This window comes from Giraffa tippelskirchi, chromosome 8 (genome assembly GCF_054371585.1).
Source record: "Giraffa tippelskirchi isolate mGirTip1 chromosome 8, T2T-mGirTip1v1.2.pri, whole genome shotgun sequence".
Lineage (NCBI taxonomy): Eukaryota > Metazoa > Chordata > Mammalia > Artiodactyla > Giraffidae > Giraffa > Giraffa tippelskirchi.
The window spans coordinates 100310586-100331314 of NC_137282.1; the positions used below are offsets into that span (position 1 = coordinate 100310586).

Below are 20729 nucleotides of genomic sequence, written 5' to 3' on the forward strand. Positions count from 1 at the left end.
TCATTGAGTTATTTTTATGTCACCATGTAAGTGTAAAGTCTTCAATCCACCACTTAACCTTTGTTACAGAAAAAAATCTCTTAATCTACTAAGAAGTAAATGGAAACCAGTCTGGAAAGAGAAGTACAATTAACCCTTGAACAGCACAGGTTTTATTTTTGCTTTTGATTTTGTTTGTTTGTTTTGAACAACACAGATTTGAAATAGGTCCACTTAGACACAGATTTTTTTCAGTAAGTTCGTGCTATGGTATTACATGATCATTGGTTGGTTTATTCTGCTGATGCAGAACTGCAGATATGGAAATCTGACTGCAAAGTTATAGGTGGATTTTTAACTGCGAGGATGTCAGTGCTCCTAACCTTGTGTGTAGAAAGACAGAATGTTTCCTAGGTTTCCAGCAACTTTCCAGTTCCCAGTTCCATTTCTTTCTGAATGATGTTCAGCTGCAAGGTTGCCTTTGAGTTCTATGTTATAAATTTTCCCTTTCTCTTTACTAGTTCTTAACCTAGTGCTTGGCACATAGTGCTCAGTAAGTATATATTGAATACTTAAAACTCTTCCTTGTTATTTGCAACTAAAGGAAACTTAACTATAACACCAATCATGCTCAGTTGCTCAGTCATGTCTGACTCTTTGCAACCCCATGAACTGCAGCCCTTCAGGCTCCTCTCCATGGAATTTTCCAGGCAAGAATACTGGAGTGGGTTGCCATTTCCTACTCCAGGGGATCTTCCCCACTCAGGGATTGAACCTGCAACTCCCGTGTCTCCTCCATTGGCAGGCAGATTCTTTAACACTGAGCCACCTGGGAAGCTCCATGCCTATCTTGTATATCTTATATTTGTCAAGTGTTTACCTGTATACCTGATATTATGCCATTGCTTTAAATCATTATATATATAGCACACTATATATGCTCAGTGGCTCAGTTGTGTCCACCTCTCTGTGATCCCGTGGACTGTTTGTAGCCCACCAGGCTCCTATGTCCTTGGGATTCTCCAGGCAAGAATACTGGAGTGGGTTGCCATTGCCATCTCCAGGGAATCTTCCTGACCCAGGGATCAAACCTGTGTCTCCTGTGTTTCTTGCATTGGCAGGCAGGTTCTTTACCACTATAATCCTATGAGGTAGACATGGCAGTTTTACCCATTTAACAGAGAATCTAAGTTCTAGAAAGATTAGATGAATTGCCTGGGTAATACAGCTATGCACTGTAAGCAGTCAGCCCTTTGTTTTCTACTGGGTTTAGTATAATGCCTTACACATGGTAGCTATAGTCATTGAGTTATTTTTATGTCACCATGTAAGTGTAAATATGTCCCTGGAAATACCTTTTCTGTTTTTCCTTATTAACTATGAAAATAGTAGAACTATGAGAAAAGAACATAAAAACAGAGACTTTTTGAAGAAAAACGGAATATAAACTGGCAACTTCTAGGAGTAATTGAGCTTTCTTATTTTAACAGTTTCCAATGTTATAAGCCTGGGTGGCTCAGATGGTAAAGCTTCTGCCTGCAATGCAGGAGACCCAGGTTCAATCCTTGGGTTCGGAAGATCCCCTGGAGAAGGAAATGGCAACCCACTCTAGTACCCTTCCCTGGAAAACCCCACGGACAGAGGAGCCTAATAGGCTACAGTTCATGGGGTCGCAGAGTCGGACACGACCGAGCGACTTCACTTTCACTTTCAGTGTTATAAGCTACATTTGAAATTCTCAGATAGTGCCTCCCACCCTCTTATAATGAACCTATTTTTATCGTTTTTTCCAATATTAGTATAGAATTAAAACGTTTATAGAAATAAAGAAATAGATAATGACTCATTTTTGAGTATTTGAGACTTTCAGAAAATCAGAATGAAGTTCTGATGCTTTTTATGGATCTGTCCTGATCCAGTAATTCAGCATAACTGTTCTGTGGGTCATACCCTTAAAATAAATGTATCATCTAAGTGCTGAAACAAAAATTATTTTTATAGTGTTGCATATCAATTAAATGTAAAAAATAAGAACTCCATGAGTGAAGTGAGTCAGAAAGAGAAAGATAAATATCATATTCTAATGCACATATACGGAATCTAGAGAAATTGTTCTGAAGAATTTATTTACAGGGCAGCAGTGGAGAAACAGACATAGAGAATAGACTTATGGACATGGGGAGAGGGGAGGAGAAGGTGAGATGTATGGAAAGAGTAACAGGGAAACTTACATTACCATATCTAAAGTAGATAGCCAATGGGAATTTGCTATATGGCTCAGGAAACTCAAACAGGGGTTCTGTATCTACCTAGAGGGGTGGGATGGGGAGGGAGATGGGAGGGGTGTTCAAAAGGGAGGGGATATATATATACCTATGGCTGATTCATGTTGAGGTTTGGCAGAAGACAACAAAATTCTGTAAAGCAATTATCCTTCAATAAAAAAATTTAAAAGAACTCCATGCCATGAAAAAGTAAAGTAAAATATAAATATGTACACAAAACACTGTGTACAGGAAAGGAAAGAGGAAAAACTTAAATAATGTCAACCCCAAATGAATCTAAAGTACTTTCAGGTCCAAATGAATATTATATTTAATTATTAGTAGTAGAGTACAGATTCCCACAAGTTGCATTTTCTGCCACAATATGTATTAAACGGTTCAACCTTTTCATCTATTTATATACTAAACATCTATTGAGGACCTCTGAATTCATGAAGTTTACATTCTGGAGTGGGAAACAGTAAATCAGATAGATAACTATGTGGTATGTTATTGGCCCCAGAAAATAAATCTGATAAAGGGAGTAGGGAGTGTTGGGGAGGGTTTTGCAGTTTTAAGTAGTTTTTAAAAATGGCCTTTTTGAGAACATGGCTTTTGAATAAAGGCAGAGGAAGAAGCTGGTCATGCTGATAAGTAGCAAAGGAGCATTCCTGGAGAACCAGGGCTGAAGCCCTGAGGCAGGAGCATACTCTGGTTTTTAAGGAACAGCATGGAAAGCAGTGTGGCTGGTAGCAGGTGAGGTTAGAAGAGCAATAGGATGCCCAGTCTTGCAGTCCTTTTGTAAGGACTCTGGCTTCTACTCTGAGATTGGAAGGTGGTGGAAGGTTTGAAAAGAGTACTCGTATGCTCTGAATCACATTTAACAGGATCACTCTGGCTGCTGCATTGCAGAGAGACTGGCCAGGGAGGGGGACGGCACATAAACAAACCTTGGAGACAGGATGCTCTTGAAATAATTCAGGCAAGAGCTCATTGTGGCATGGACTAGAGTAACAGTGTGAATGGAAAGAAGTAGTTGCATTCTGGATCTCTTGTAAAAGTAAAGCCAGTGAGATTTGCTGACACATTGGATGTGGAAAGTGAGAGAAGAACAGTCAGTGCTGACTTAAACTTTTGGACCTCACCTGGGAAAGTGCAGTTGCTGTTGACTGAGTGGGGCAAGACTGGAAGGAGCAAATTTGTGAGAAGAAATTAGATCAGTTTTGAAAATGAAGGTTGAGATAACTGTTAGATATCCAGGTAGAGATATTAAGTTGTATATAAGCCATAATTTAGTGGAAAAGTTTGGACTGGCAATAAAACGTGAGAGTTGACAGCAAATAAATGGCATTGAAAAGCCAGGAGATAGGATGAGATCACAGAGAGGATATATGTAAATAGAAAGTGAGAAGTTCATACAGTATGACCCAGCAATCCCACTGCTGGGCACATATCTGGAGAAAAACATGAAAATACCCTAATGTTCATTTCAGTACTATTTATAATAACTAAGACATAGAAGCAACCTAAGTGTCCATCAACAGATGTATGGATAAAGAAGATGTGGTTAAAAAAAAGAGGATGTGGTACAATGGAATACTACTCAGCCATAAAAAAGAGCAAAATATGCCATTTGCGGCAAGATGAATGGGCCTAGAGATTATCATACTAAGTGAGTCAGTCAAAGACAAACATCATATAATATTGCTTATATTTGGAATCTAAAAATATAGTACAAATAGACTTATTTACAAAACAGAAATAGTGTCACAAATGTAGAAATCAAATTTATGGTTACAAAAGGCCAAAGGGGAGGTGGAAGGGGTAAACTGAGAGCTTGGGATTAACATATACACACTGTGTGTATGTGTGCATGCGCTCTCAGTCATGTCTGACTCTTTGCACCCCCATGGTCTGTAGCCCACTGGGCTTCTCTATCCATGGGGTTTCCCAGGCAAGAATACTGGAGTGGGTTGCCATGCCTTCCTCCAGGCGATCTTCCTTATCCAAGGATTGAACCTGCATCTCTTGCATTTCCTGCATTGGCAGGCAGATTCTTTACCACTAATACCACCTGGGAAGCCCATATATACACTACTATGTATATAAAACAGATAACTAATAAGGACCTAGAGTATAGCAAAGGGAACTCTACTCAATATTCTGTAATAACCTATTAATGTATGGGAAAATAAAAAGAATGAATATATGTGTATGTATAACTGAACGCCTGAAGTTCACTTTTCAAAGTTCACTTTTCACCTGAAACTGACACAACCTTGTAAATCAACTATTGTTGTTGTTGTTGTTTAGTCACTAAGTCTTGGCCGACTCTTTTGTGACCCCCATGGACTGTAGCCCACCAGGTTCCTCTGTCCATGGGATTTCCCAGACAAGAAAGACAAGAATACTGGAGTGGGTTGCCATTTCCTTCTCCGGAGATCTTCCTGACTCAGGGATCAAACTTGTGTCTCACGAATTCTTTACCATTGAGCCACCAGAGAGGCCCAAAATCAACTATACTCCAATTGAAAAAAAGAATCATGAAGAAAAAAAGAAAGAAAGCGAGAAGTTCAAAGACTGAACCCTAGGTTTTTCTAAAGTTTAGAGACAATGAAGACAAAAAGGAGCAGCCAGAAAAGTAGGAGGAAAAAAGGAAAAGTTTCAAGAAGAAACAGGTTATCAACCATGTCAAATGAGGACCAAGAATTGATTCTTTGCTCTAAGAACAGGTCACCAATCCTGACAAAACTAGTTCTGTAGAGTATTAGGAAGAAAAGCCTTTAGAAAAAAGAATAGCAAGAGAGAATTTCAAGAGAATGAGTATAGGTAATGCTTATGAGAATTTATCTGTAAAAAATGAAGGAGAACATTGAGGGTGTACCTGGGTGGGAAAGTGGAATTGAGAGGAATTCAATTGTGTTTTTAAAGACAATAGAAGTAACCAAATTTTGTAATAGTGATGAGAAAGTTCCAGGTGAAAAGGAAGCATTAGTGACGCAGGAGAAAGACCTTGAGAAAGCAAGATGGGACAGAATCTAATACACTTGTAGAAGAATTGGCCTTTGACAAGAGCATGAAAAGTTCATCAAGAGGAATAGCAGAAAAGTAGAGTATATTGTCATAGATGGAGGTAGATCAGTAGATGTGGTGATAACTTGTGTAAATTCCTTTTTGATTCCTCCAAATAAAGCACAGAGAGATTAAATAGCTCCCTAAATACAAAGAGCAGCTATAGCCATAATTTCAACCCAAATTATCTGTCTCCCTGGTGGCTCAGATGGTAAAGAATCTGCCCACAATGCGGGAGACCCAGGTTCGATCCCTGAGTCGGGAAGATTGGACATGACTGAGCAACTTTCACCCTCACTTTTGTCTGTCTCCAGAGTCTTTACTCTTAATATTACCTTGTATTGCCCACCTCATAATGACAAGGCCTATTTCTACTTATCCTTCAAGTATTAGTTCAGTTCAGTCGCTCAGTCGTGTCCAACTCTTTGCGACCCCATTAATCGCAGCACGCCAGACCTTCCTGTCCATCACCAACTCCCGGAGTCTACCGAAACCCGTGTCCATAGAGTCTCATCCTCTGTCATCCCCTTCTCCTCCCACCCCCAATCCTTCCCAGCATCAGGGTCTTTTCCAAAGAATCAACTCTTCTCATCAGGTGGCCAAAGTATTGGAGTTTCAGCTTCAACATCAGTCCTTCCAATGAACACCCAGGACTGATCTCCTTTAGGATGGACTGGTTGGATCTCCTTGCAGTCCAAGGGACTCTCAAGAGTCTTCTCCAACACCACAGTTCAAAAGCATCAATTCTTTGGCTCTCAGCTTTCTTCACCGTCCAACTCTCACATCCATACATGACTACTGGAAAAACTATAGCCTTGACAAGACAGACCTTTGTTGGCAAAGTAATGTCTCTGCTTTTAAATATGCTATCTAGGTTGGTCATAACTTTCCTTCCAAGGAGTAAGCATCTTTTAATTTCATGGCTGTAGTCACCATCAGCAGTGATTTTGGAGCCCCAAAAAATAAAATCTGACACTGTTTCCACTGTTCCCCATCTATTTGCCATGAAGTGATGGGACCACATGCCATGATCTTAGTTTTCTGAATGTTAAGCTTTAAGCCAACTTTTTCACTCTCCTCTTTTACTTTCATCAAGAGGCTCTTTAGTTCTTCTTCACTTTCTGCCATAAGGGTGATGTCATCTGCATATCTGAGGTTATTGATATTTCTCCTGGCAATCTTGATTCCAGCTTGTGTTTCTTCCAGCCCAGCGTTTCTCATGATGTACTCTGCATATAAGTTAAATAAGCAGGGTGACAATGTACAGCCTTGACGTACTTCTTTTCCTATTTGGAACCAGTCTGTTGTTCCATGTCCAGTTCTAACTGTTGCTTCCTGACCTGCATACAGGTTTCTCAAGAGACAGGTCAGATGGTCTGGTATTCCCATCTGTTTAAGAATTTTCCAGTTTATTGTGATCCACACAGATGTGGTGATAACTTGTGTAAATTCCTTTTTGATTCCTCCAAATGAAGCACAGAGAGATTAAATAGCTCCCTAAATACAAGGAGCAGCTATAGCCATGATTTGAACCCAAATTATCTGTCTCCCTGGTGGCTCAGATGGTAAAGAATCTGCCCACAACACAGGAGACCCAGGTTCAATCCCTGAGTCGGGAGGATTGGACATGACTGAGCAACTTTCACCCTCACTTTTGTCTGTCTCCAGAGTCTTTACTCTTAATATTACCTTGTACTGCCCACCTCATAATGACGAGGTCTATTTCTACTTATCCTTCGAATATTAGAGTAGACATGAATTTCTTTGGAAGTCTTTCCGACCCTACCCCTTACCCCCTAGTGCTGAGTGGGGTATTCCTTTCATGTTTTTCATCTCACTTTATGCCTCCCCCCAAACATTACACGACACACTGTAGAATACTCTCTTAGAATATTCACTGTAGAATACTCTCTTAGAATATTCACTGTAGAATACTCTCTTAGAATATTCACTGTAGAATACTCTCTTAGAATATTCTCTGTAGAATATCTACCTCTTCTCCCTGGACTTGAAGATTCTTTAGAATAGAGTCGTTACCTTGTTCATCATTGTATTCTTAGGGCCTAGTTCAACACTTAACATAAAATAAGTGCAAGGTCAATCAACATTTGATGAATGAATGTGTTTTAAATTGAAACTACACGAGGAAGAAACATTTTGGGGACTTAGCTGACATGCTGAAAATAGTCCATTTTAAAAAGAAAGACATGAAATGGCACACGAAAGCAGCTGGTTCCAAACATAAAGGACACTCAAGATTCAGATGTGGGAGTTAGTATAGTACTAGCTATTGAACTTTCTTATAAAGTTTCAGGGGACCTTTTAAGTTTCATCCATGCTATGATATGTAGTTCTTCTACAGAGCATCTCAAAAGCTTTATCTTTCTGATTCAGATCACAGTTTATCTTTCTTTTTCTTGATTTGTTGTTTTTGGTAAGTTTAAACTAGTCTTTTGTTGAGAATAATAAGCATTGTTAATAAGAATCCTAAAAATACATGCAAAGTAGAGTATAACAGGAAGAGACAGAAAGGTTCTGATCCAGTATTTATTTTTAATGGAATGTTAAACTTTACTTAACCACACATACTCATTAAAATGTAAAAATAAATTTCAAAATAAAGTCAGGTAAAAATTAATTTTCAGATATATTAATCCATACTTGTCTATCCTTAACACAATAATGAATATCTTAGTATAAAAGTACTTTCATTGCTTTATTATTAATAAATAATAATTGTTTAACATGCTTTTCTCAAGCCACAGGAACATCATACATAGATGGGCCCTTAAAGGACTACCCACCAATAATTTTCAAAATAAACTTCAAAAGCTAATGTAAGGGCCTGTCCCAGCATCAGAAGGCCTGGGTTATGCTCAGGTCCTCCAATGTCCATTTATGATGTTGGTCATTTTGGGCAGATTGATTTACCTCTGTTTTTGATCTGTCAAATTAAAAGGCTGGATTCAGTATCCTTTAAGGCCCCACCTATGTCTGATGTTCTGTGATTATATGAATCTAGAATTATCTCTAATCAACTAATGTCCCAATTCAAAGGCTCTGGACCTATTGTAAAACCAAATTGCTTGGCTGGGAATATTGAGAGTTGATGGTGATCTCCTTTATTAGATGATAGGATAACTGCATGTATTAATTATCTATTGCTGCTTAACAAATTACCCCCAAAATTAGAGGCCTAAAATGATGAACTTTTATTATCTCACAGTTTCCATGAGTCAGGAATCTAGGCATGGCTTAAGTGGATCTTCTGTCTTAGGGTCTCTACCAAGCCTGCAGACGAGGTGTTGGCCTGGGCTGCAGTCATCTCAGTGCTTCTCTCAGGGCCCATCTGTTTTGAAGCTCATTCACATGGTTTTGTCAGGCTGTGGAAGATCTATTTTCAAGCTCACTCAGATGACCATTGCCTAGCTTCAGAATCTTCCTAGCTATTTGACTTGGGGCCTTAGTTCCTTGATAACTTTAGCTTTCTAAGTCTTGATATCAGGTACTGTTAGTCCTTCTTTTTTGAAGTTGTTTTGGCCATTTGAAATCCTTTGTATTTCATATGGATTTCAGAATAACTTTGTTAATTTCTGTAAAAATACCTCCTGAGTTTTTGGTTGGGATTGTGTTGAATCTATAGATCTCTTTGCAGAGAACTAATATCTTAACAATAAGGATCTCTTGACCCCTGAACATTGTATATCTCTTCATTTAATTTAGGCATTCTTTAATTTCTCTCATCAAAGTTTGTAGCTTTCATTGTACCTATATTGCACATTTTTTGTCAGATTTTTTCCTAACCACTTCATGTTTTTGGTGCTAACATAATGATAATGTTTTTCAAGTTTAATTTCTCATTAGTGAATAAATATTCAGTAGACTTTAGCATATTGATCTTGTATCCATTACTTTGCTAAATTCAGTTATTAATTATAGTAGCCCTTTAAAAATAATTCCATCAGATTTTCTACGTAGAAGATCATGTTGTTTGTGAATAAAACATTTTTCTTAATTCTTTCCAACTTGGATATCTTTAATTTGTTTTATTCTCACTGATTTGCATTGGCTAGAACCTCCAATAAACTGTCTAGTAGAGGAGATAAGAATGAACAGTCTTGTCTTATTCCTTATGTTTTACTTGTTTAAATGTATTTTTGAGTTATCTAAAATTTTGTTTAGAATTTTTACATCTGTGTTCTTGAGGAATACTAGTTAGTAATTCTTTTTTTCTTGTCTTGTTATGATTTTGATATCAGGGTAATGCTGATCTTGTGAAATGCATTTGGACGTATTCCTTCTTCACAAGTCTGTAAGAGTTTGTGCCAAGTTATACTACCTCTTTGGGGCTTCCTTGGTAGCTCTACTGGTAAAAAAAATCCGCCTGAAATGTGGGAGATCTGGGTTTTATACCTGGGTTGAGAAGATCCCCTGGAGAAGGGAATGGCTACCCACTCCAGTGTTCTGGCCTGGGGAATTCCATGGACTGTATAGTCCATGGGGTTGCAAAGAGTCAGTCACGACTGAGTGACTTTCACTTTCACTTTTCTTTCATACTCAGTCAGTTCAGTTCAGTTCAGTCACACAGTCGTGTCCGACTCTTTGCAACCCCATGAATCGCAGCACACCAGGCCTCCCTGTCCATCACCAACTCCCAGAGTCTGCCCAAACCCATGTCCATCAAGTCGAGGATACCATCCAGCCATCTCATCCTCTGTCATCCCCTTCTCCTCCTGCGCTCAATCCTTCCCAGCATTAGGGTCTTTTCCAATGAGGCAACTCTTCGCATGAGGTGGCCAAAGTATTGGAGTTTCAGCTTCAACATCAGTCCCTCCAATGAACACCCAGGACTGATCTCCTTTAGGATGGACTGGTTGGATTTCCTTGCAGTCCAAGGGACTCTCAAGTCTTCTCCAACACCACAGTTCAAAAGCATCAATTCTTCGCCGCTCAGCTTTCTTCAGTGTCCAACTCTTTCATACTACTTCTTTAAATATTTGATGGACTTCACCAGTGAAGCCATCTAGGCCTGGATTTTTTTAACTGCAACTTCCCACATGGCACTAGTGGTAAAGAACCCTCCTGGCAATGCAGAAGACCCTGGTTCGATTCCTGAGTCAGGAAGATCCCCTGGAGGAGGAAATGGCAACCCATTCCAGTATTCTTAACTGGGGGTCACAAAGAGTCGGATATGACTGAAGCAATTTGGCATAATTTCTTTATTAGACAGAATATTCAGGTTATCTGTTTCTTCTTGAATGATCTTTGCTAGATTGTATTTTCCAAAGAATCTGCCATTTCATCTAAGTTTCCAAATATTTTTTGGCATAAGACAGACCATAGTATTATCTTATTTTTCTTTTAATAGCTTCAGAAGCTGTGTGGTGGTAACCTCTTTCATTCCTAGTTGTTATAGCTACAATGGGTACCCCCAGATTCTGTACTGAAGTCTTAACCCCCAGTACTTCAGACTAGGGGCTTCTCAGGTGGGGCTAGTGGTAAAGAATTCACCTGCCAATCCAGGAGATGCAAGAGAAGTGGGTTTGATCCCTGGGTTGAGGAGATCCCCTGAAGTACAAAGTAGCAACCCACTCCAGTATTCTTGCCTGGGACAGAGGAGCCTTGCAGGCTACAAAGTCATGGGATCACAAAGAGTTGGACCCAACTGAGCGACTGAGCACACCTCAGGCTATATTTAGAGACAAGTCTTTAAAGAGGTAATTAAGTTAAAATGAGGTCCTTAGGGCATGTCTTAATCCAGTATGACTAATGTCCTTATAAGAAAAGTCCATTAGGACAGAGGTGTGAACAGAGGGGAGACCTCGTGAAGACACAGGGAGAAGACGGCAATCTATAAGCAGAGGAGAAAAGCCTCAGAAGAAACCAACCTTGCCACCACCTTGATCTCAGACTTTCAGTATTCAGAATGTGTGAGTCTTTAAGTGAGTCTAAGGTTTTTCAGTGTCAGGGATGTTTTTAGAACGGATGCCTACTACAGTTGTTCTCAGTGTGTGTTGGCCATTATCCCTTGATAGGGGATGTCATCGGTATTTCGGGGACCAGAGCCTGCAACTGGATGTTGAGCGGGGTCTCTGCTTTGCTCTGTGGTTGGCACAGCACTGTCTGGGGCAGAATCTGCTCCCCACTTGTTGGAGTAGAAGCCCCCAGGTCCGTTTCTTAGTTGTGGTGTGAGGTAGGTGGGATTAGAGTACTTCCACTGGGAGAGGAGCTACCGAGAATTCCAAGAAATGAAGTCTGTGGTGTTGCCAGTCACCTGATGTGTGCGTTTACAAAGTGCACTCTTGTGGGCACTGACCTGGGCCCCTCCTCATCCACTGGAATCCAGACATCCCTCAGGCGCTGTGCTCACCCAGCCACCAGCACAGCTCTGCTGGCACAGATCCGCTGAAGTTGGGTACTAGGACCTGCCAGAGTTGCGTGTATTCTCACACCTGGCCCCATTGTGGGAGTTGCAGGGGCAGCCCAGTACCCAGCTGCACTTGTACGTGTGCACACTTGCAGAGCCTGCAGCTGCTAGTGCCAGACCTGCACACCCACAGGAGTACCAGTAATTCCCTTGGATGTCCTGAGGGCTCTGAGCTTACAGAGGCGCCAGCGCGTAAATCCTCCAAAGACACTAGGACGAGGCTCAGATTTCAACCCCACCTCCACATGTGGGCCGCCCACAGATGCTTGCACACTGCCAGACCTCTTGGAGGCGGAGCTACACCTGCTGTGAGTACCGAGAATGAGAGTGAGGCTGCTGTGGTGGGGTCCCATAGTCGGCCAGCCTACCGCCTGTGCGCACCCCTGGTTGAGGCCTGGGCCACGCTGCAGACTGTCTCTGGGCAGCCAGCGCCAGTCCTCTCCCCAGGGCAGTCCACTGAAGTTGAGTTTCAGCACCCAGCCCCTGTGCACACCAGCAGAAGACTCACATCTTGGGCTGGGTAGTGCAGTGAGGTGGTCAGGACCACCTGTGCTGGTCCTTCTTGGTTCTGCCTGCCACAAGCCAGCGGCTGCACTTTTCTCTGAGCCTCTGGAATGCCCTGTCTGTCCGGGCTGATCTCCCAGCTGTTGAAGGCAGTTCCCAGGATAAAGGAACCTTTCTTCTTTCACAGTTCCCTCCCAGGGGCTCAGGTCCCGTCCCTATTTCTTTTTTTTTCCTCTCATCCTTCCCAGTTACATGGTGATCATTCTTGCAGCTTTGGATGTGTGAGATCTTCTGACCCTGTTCAGTAAGTATTCTGTGAGAATTGTTCCACATGCAGATGTGTTTTTAATGTATTTGTTGGAGGAGGTGAACTCCACAGTGTTCTGTTCCACCATCTTGATCTTTCCCCCCTTCTAGTTCTGAGGCTTGTTTATGATTCAGTTGTATTTCCCTTTGTGGATTGTCAGCTATATTTCTTTGATTTCTTATTTTAGTGGCTGCTTCAGGTTTTGTAGACTACCATCTTCAATGTATCAGAGTCTTTCTTTATGTAGTTATTCTACTTCATACAGAGTACAAGAACCTTATAGAAGTTACTACCATTTTTTCTTTCTAACATTTCTGTTACTGTCAAGTATTTTAGTTCTACATATGTTATAATCTACAGTCTACATCATTATTTTTATTGAAACAGTGAGCTAGCATTTAGAGATGTTTAATTAATAAGGGAAATATAAAATTTATCCATATTGTTAGCATTTCTAATGTTCTTCAGTCCTGTTTGGAGATCCAGATTTCCATCTGGAATTATTTTCTTTTAGTCTATAAGACTTCCTTTAACATTTCTTTAAATGTGAGTCTACTGGCGTTGAACTCTTTCAACTTTTGCATGTCTGAGATATATTTTTAAAGATGTTTTTAAAGATACTTCTCTGCATGTAACATTCTAGGTTGAGAGCTGCTTTGCTTTCTGTAGTTTTAACATATTCTACCTGACATGGTTTCTGTTGAGAAATCTGTTGTCATGCTTATCTTTATCCGTATGTATGTGTTATGTATTTTTTCCTTTGGCTGATTTAAAGTTCTTCTTTTTTTAACTGGTTTTGAGCAATTTGATTATGGTGTACCATGATATAATCTCTTGTGCTTGATGTGTCTTGAGCTTCTTAGACCTACTGATTTGGTTTCCATCAAATTTAGAAAAATTTTGGCTACCATTTCTTCAAACATTTTTTTCCTGTGTCCTGCTTTGTCCTCTCTTTCAGGTCCTCCATTCACAGTGTTAAGCTGCTTGAAGGTGTGTCACAGCTCACAGATGTTCTATTTACTTGTAGAAACTTTTTTCTTTTTGAGTTTCAGTTTGTATAGTTTCTCTTGCCGTTTCTTCAAGTTCACTAATCTTTTCCTTCACAATGTCAAATAACTATTAATCCATCCAGAGTATTTTTCATGTTGGCATTGTAGTTTTCATCTCTACCAGTTTGATATGGGTCTGTTTTATATCTTCCAGGTCTCTGCTTAATATGTTCAAACTTTCCCTTAGTTTTTTAAACATATGGGGTGCGGTTGTAACTGTTTTAATGTTCTTGTCTTCTAATTCTACCATCTGTATCTGTTTTCAGTTGGTTTGGGGAAGTTGATTTTTTTTCGCCTCAGTATGGAAAGTATTTTTCTGCTTCTTTGTTTGCTCGGCAATATCTGATTGGATGTCAGACATTTAAAATTTTTGCCTAATTGGATAGTAGATATTTCTGTGTTCATATGTGTATGTATATGTATATTTGAGCTTTGTTCTGAGACAGTTACATTACTGGTAAACTGGTTGATCCTTTCAGGGCTGACTTTTAAGATTTGTTAGATGGGACTAGAGCATAGTTTAATCTACAACTAATAATTCTGCACTGTTGATGCAAATCATTTCTCAGCACTCTACTCTGCCCTGTTAATAATGAGGTTTTCCACTCTGGGTGGTGGGAATTGACATTGCTCTTGACCCTGTGCAGATCCTGAGTTCTGTTCCTTCTGATCCTTTCAAGTGGTTCTCTTCCTGACATCCCGAGTTCCTCGCTCACCTGAACTGATCAGTGCTCTGCTGAATACTTGGTCTTCTGCTAATCTCCATCCAGAGTGTGCTCTCTGTAGCAGTTTCCTGTCTGGTAGTCTATCCTGTGAATTTTAGCCAACCTGCTCTCCCTGGACTCTCAGCCTCACCTCCATAATTTAGATAGTATGGTGGATTTTGGCTGGATCCCCTCCCTGTTGCCACAGCCTAGAAACTGTCAGAGCATTGAGCTGAGGCAATTGTAGGGGTAACTCTTGTTTATTTTGCATTCTCAGGGACCACTGTATTTATTACTCGATGTCCACTGTCTTGAAAATTGCTGTTTCATATCATTTGTCCCTGTTGCTCCATGTTGGGTAGAAGCGGAAGACAGCTTTCTTTCAGTGAGCTTAATGCATTTGAGATTCATTTGTTCTTGTGTGAATCAGTAGTTTGTTCCTTTTTATTGCTGAGTAGAATTCTATCATGTTGATATACCAGTTTATTTAATCTATTCACCAGCTGAAAGACACTTGGGTCATTTACACTTGATAGCAATTGTTAAGTGGAGCCGCTGTGCCATCTGTATATCTTCTTTTTGCCCAGCTATTTTTTATTTGGTTGGCTTTTTTCCCCTATTTGTTTCCTTTTAAGAATTTCTCATATGTCCTCTATACAAGTCTTTACCATATATGTGATTTGCAAATATTTTTTCCCAGTCTGTGTTTTCATTCTCTTCCCTGTGCTGCTTGAAGAGGACACATTATTGATTTTAATGAAATCAGATTTATCATTTTTTCTTTTATGCCTCATCATGCTTTTGGTGTTGTATGTAGGAAGTTTTTGCCTAACCCAAGCTCACAAATATTTTCTTTGGTGATTTCTTCTAGAAGTTTTAGAGTTTGTGGTTTTACATTTATATCTCTGATTCATTTTGAATTATATTTTGTGCATGGTGTAGATATCAGTCAATTTGGACATGGGTATAGATAGCCAGTTTTTTCAACACTATTTTTTAATTGTGTTAAATATGTATAGTATAAAGCTTACTATCTTAATCATTTTTAAGTGTGAATTGTACATTCACTTTGTTGTAGAGCTGTCACCACCATCCATTTCCATAACCCTTTTCATCTTCTAAAACTGAAATTCTGTACCTATTAAACAATAGAAGAAACAATTCTTTCTTCTGGTCTTTTTATGTCTTGTTGTTCATAATTTTCCCCAACTGTGCATGCACATAGTTATTTTTAGTCCCTCATAGTTTCTTTGTATTTTGTTGCTGGAGGAGACATTTGTCCAAGGGCAAGCACTGCAACAAAGGGTCACAGGTCCCAGCCTGTCTCACATTCTCATCTGGTTGCTTGAGTGTGGAGGGACCCACTTTTGCACGTGTGTAGTTGTTGGCAGCATCCAGTTTCTCATGGTTGTAGGGCTGTGAGAAACAGTTTTTTGTTTGATGTTGGCCAAAGACCACCATAACCTCCTAGAGATCACCAACAATTACTTGCCACATGATGTTCCCCAACATGACCTTTTATTCCTTACAGCCAGCGAGGGAAAGAGAGACTTCAACAAGAAAGATTGCTGTATTTTATGTAGCATCATCATACAATCTGGAGAAGGCAATGGCACCTCACTCCAGTACTCTTGCCTGGAAAATCCCATGGACGGAGGAGCCGGGTAGGCTACAGCCCATGGGGTCGCTAAGAGTCAGACGCGACTGAGCAAGACTGAGCAACTTCACTTTCACTTTTCCCTTTCATGCACTGGAAAAGGAAATGGCAACCCACTCCAGTATTCTTGCCTGGAGAATCCAAGGGACGGCGGAGCCTGGTGGGCTGCCGTCTGTGGGGTCGCACAGAGTCGGACACGACTGAAGCGACTTAGCAGCAGTAGCAGCAGCATCATACAATCACATGCATCCCATAACCTTTGCCATATTTTCATAGTTAGAAATAAGTCACAGGTTCTGGGCTCACTCAAGGGGAAGAGATCATACAGAGACACAATCACCAAGTGGCGGGGTTGTCAGGCTACCTTCAGAGTCTGTTTTCTATATACAGTAACAACAAAGGAACATTATGTTGAGTACAAAAGAGAATATAAGATTCCACTTATATGAAATTGTAGATAAGGCAAAAGTAATGAACAGTGACAGAAACCACCACTTGCTGGGGGCTGTGGGTGAGTTAAGGTGGATGTTTGCATGTAGTCAGACACTTGGGAACTTTTAGGGTGATGGGAATATTCTATACACTGATTGTGGTGCTAGTCACACGGTTGTATACATTTGTCAGAACTCATGGAATTATACACTTTAAATGGTTTTACTGTATTGTATGTAAATTATACCTCAATAAAGTTGATTAAGGAAAAAGAACAATAATAGCCATGAACATCACAAAATTTGTAACTTAATTATGCCAACTGAATCTAATAATATCCTTAAGAAACTTTTTAGTCAATAATTAGAAAATAACTCACTTTATATTATTTGAAGAATTTTTGTAGTTAAAATTTTCTTTTTTTTTATACAGTTTATACAGATTTCTTTTTTTTATGCATTCTTTATGGTGTGTCAACCTATAATTTCGTTCTGAATGGTCACCTACTGAATCTAGTGATAAATGTCTCATTTACCTCAACCCCTGTTGATACTACTTCTTAAAGTGTATTAGCCATTTTCAGTTCTTACAGAATTTTGAAGAAGGTATGCTTCATGAAGTATTTTCCTGCCTGCATCTTCTAGTCTTTTTTAGTGGTTAATGGGAACTTCAACTTGCATGTTCACTTTTACACTCATTATAGTGTATTATATTCCAATAAGAGTATTAAAGTTCAGTGAAAACCTCATGCATACTGATGAGAATGCAAATGAACATTGGTGAAAGAATGCTAGGATCTTAAGGCATAAACTGTCCAGTTATCTTGCTATATTCTGTTCAAACAATGGTTATATTATAATGAAGACTGATATAGAATCCATCATACAAATATAATTAGCAATGGCAAAATCATTATATAATTTGTAATTGAATAGAGGTTCAGTTCCAGATTGTTCTGAGTTTAAAAAAAAAAAATGTAATGATTTGATATTAGTGCTTATTTCTGTTCCTTCCTTCTTATAACCTTTGCCAGCCTTCAGCAAGACATTTCCTTTGCTGTATGTAGTGATTGGGAAACTAGGGATGATTATATAAATGAATGATAACATTGAAAATTTCCAGCTGTAACCTTTATTGGATACATAACACTGAACAGGCATCAACCATCATCTCAAGAAGACATTTCAAGTATCTGGTTATTGTAGAATAATAAATATTGTAGGATTATTTATTTCAGAAATTGCATGTATCTATCTAAATAAAAATCTCTTTTCCTTGAACCATTTAAAACAAAGTTAAAGGAAGCCCTGATATCTTTCCTTAGAGAACAGTGTCTCATGAGAATGAATAGTCTAGGTCATATTAATATATTACCTTAATACTTAATATCATATCTATGAATGAATTGTATAACCTTATACAAAACCAGTAGGGTTTAGAAAAACACATATCAGAGTTTCTTCAACCTATTCCTCTACCTTGGAATTTAAAAAAAAATTTATTTGAGGGCTTCCCAGGTGATCCAGTGGTTAAGAATCTGCTTGCCAATGCTGGGGACACAGGTTTAATCCCTGGTCCTGGAAGAGTCCCACATTTCACAGGATGACTAAGCCTGTGCACCACAGCTACTGAGCCAGCACTCTAGAGCCTGCGAGCCACAGCTACTGAAGCCCGTGCACCTAGAGCCTGTGCTCAGCAGCAAGAGAAGCCCCCACAATGAGAAGCTTGCACGTCACAACTAGAGAGTAGCCCCTGTTTGCCATAACTGGAGAAAGCCTGCATGCAGCCACGAAGACCCAGGGCAGCCGTAAATAAATAAATAAATCTTTTAAAAATTTTTGGATTTTCGGATTTGGATTCTGCTGAAGTATTTTTTTCCCTCAACCTTATGAAAAAAAAATTGAAAATTCTGTTTGATAGACTCATCAGTAAGACACATTGTTGTTTTTCTCATAGTGACAGTGTGTCATTGTGCATTATACTTTTTTGGATGATCTAATGTCAGTGCTAGTGTTCACAGACTCTAGAATACATAGCAATCAGGTAAAAAGTGTAATCGTTTTTTCAGGGGTTTTTTTTGTTTTGTTTTTTAATGTTTATTGTAGTATAGTTGATTTACGATATTGTGTTAGATGCAGGTGTACAGCAAAGTGAAAAAAGTATAATAATAATGACTTTTATTTTTGATAATGTATGAAAGTGTTTTTAAATCAAGATACATAGTTGTTGCTAAAAGGATTATACTTAATGGTAGCCCTACCACAGAAGTTGACAAACTTTTCCTTAAAGGGCCAGATGCTAAATATTTTAGACTTTGCAGACCGTATGGTCTTTGTTACAGCTTACTCATCTCTGCCACTGTAGCACAAGTTATAATACATATGTAAATAAATAAAAGTGTGACTGTGTTCCAGTAAAGCCTTATTTACAGACACTGAAATTTGAATTCTGTGTAATTTTCATATGTCATGAAATATTGTTCTTTGTTGGTTATTTTTTCAGCCATTAAAATAAAAAACAAAAAGCAAGCCATGAGTTAAAATTTTGCTTGCAGCCTATAGGTTGTCAATGCCCCCCTCCTGCAATTGATTTTTCTGAATTAACTTTCTAATCTAAATCAGAACTGAATATTTATTGCTTAAAACATTTTTAAGGTACATGGCTCATAGTGAATTATTTTAAAAGCATTCTCTTTCCTAGGGAGAAAAGTGCCCATAAATATAGACAATATTTTGACCATAAAGAGGCAGTTGAAAAATTCCATAGTTTGCTTATTTCCTTGATTGTGCAGAAGAACCTTGATATTGCTAAGCTGGATTTTTTTTAATACAGGTCAAAATCCCATTACAGTGAATATTTTTATAGTGGAAGTATTCATTCAACAACTGTATTTAAGTACCTACACTTTCAAAGCATTTAGGTTGTAGGTAAGTAAATCTCCCATGGATACATCCTGCCTTTGACAAACTTCCAGCCTAGAAAGTAATATAAAATCTGTGCAAGTTGTGGCTAAAAATTAACTAAACAGAGCTGGAAGCCAAAAAGAAGAGAATGCAGAAGACAACAACAGAGAGAGAAGTTCAGGAACAGGAAAAGAGAAGGCAAAACACTGGGTACCGTGTTGAAAATACATGTATGGGGTTAGTGCCAGAGCGAACGGAGCAGAGAGAAATAAGCAATCACAGGCCTACAACTGAATGCTGCTCTTTCCTCCCTCACAGTCATTCACTACTGGGCTTGTCATGAGAATGGGTCCTGCTACTATTGCTTGGAGCAGGCAGGCTACTGGAGCTAACCCGTCAGAAGAGAAGGTGGCTGGTGAATGGACAGAGCTCAGATTTCAGAGCCAGTTAAACCAGCATTTGATTCTCAGTCTGTTACCTGCAAGATATGTGAGTTTTGGCAAGTTGCTTGATCTTCCTGAACCCCAGTTTCCCAACCTGTAAAATGGGGTTGCTGCTGTTGCTTCTAAGTCACTTCAGTCGTGTCCAACTCTGTGCGACCCCATAGACGGCAGCCCACCAGGCTTCCCCGTCCCTGGGATTCTCCAGGCAAGAACACTGGAGTGGGTTGCCATTTCCTTCTCCAATGCATGAAAGTGAAAAGTGAAAGTGAAGTCACTCAGTCATGTCCAACTCTGTGCGACCCCATGGACTGCAGCCTACCAGGCTCCTCTGTCCATGGGATTTTCCAGGCAAGAGTACTGGAGTGGGGTGCCATTGCCTTCTCCGAAATGGGGTTAATAATGCTTATTTTCTGACATGTAGTTAGTGTTGTGACCTGTTCCTCTTCCTAGTTTAGCGTTCCTTGCTTGTTGCTTATAAACTTTGAGAAATTGGTTAGTAGAGCATGGATGGTTTTTGCGGCCAGAGACAGACAGGGTCAGATCTGGATTCAAATTCCACCATTACTACTTAATGTGTAAACTTGGGGAAATTATGTAATTTTTCTATAAAATAAGCATACGTCACAATTTTGTAATGAAGATTGAACCAACTAAAGTGATGAAATAGTTTCTACTTTTCAAAGGCCATATTCCTTACAGTATATCAGTATATGTCCTCATAAGTCAAGCAAGTTTTGTTGATCTTTGTTTTTTGGAGTCTGTTATGAAAAAAATATATTGAAAAATAGTAAAAACTTAGACTTGTATGTTTACTGTATGCCAGTCTCTGAGCTAAGAATTTATATATATATTATTTCATATAACTTTCACAATAATCCTAAAATGTAGTCACTAGTATTGTAATTTTATAGATGAGGAATCTGATGTCTAGAAAATTAAATAATTTCACAGCTAGTAAGTACTTAAGTGAGGATTTGAACCCCAAAAT

At 39.3% G+C, this 20729-nt stretch overlaps 1 protein-coding gene across 4 annotated transcripts in view; it reads left to right on the forward strand.

The window, feature by feature from the left end:
- Positions 1 to 20729, forward strand: part of NDUFAF2 (NADH:ubiquinone oxidoreductase complex assembly factor 2) — a 309065-nt gene that overhangs the window by 93577 nt on the left and 194759 nt on the right. The gene's annotated exons all lie outside the window — the stretch shown is intronic.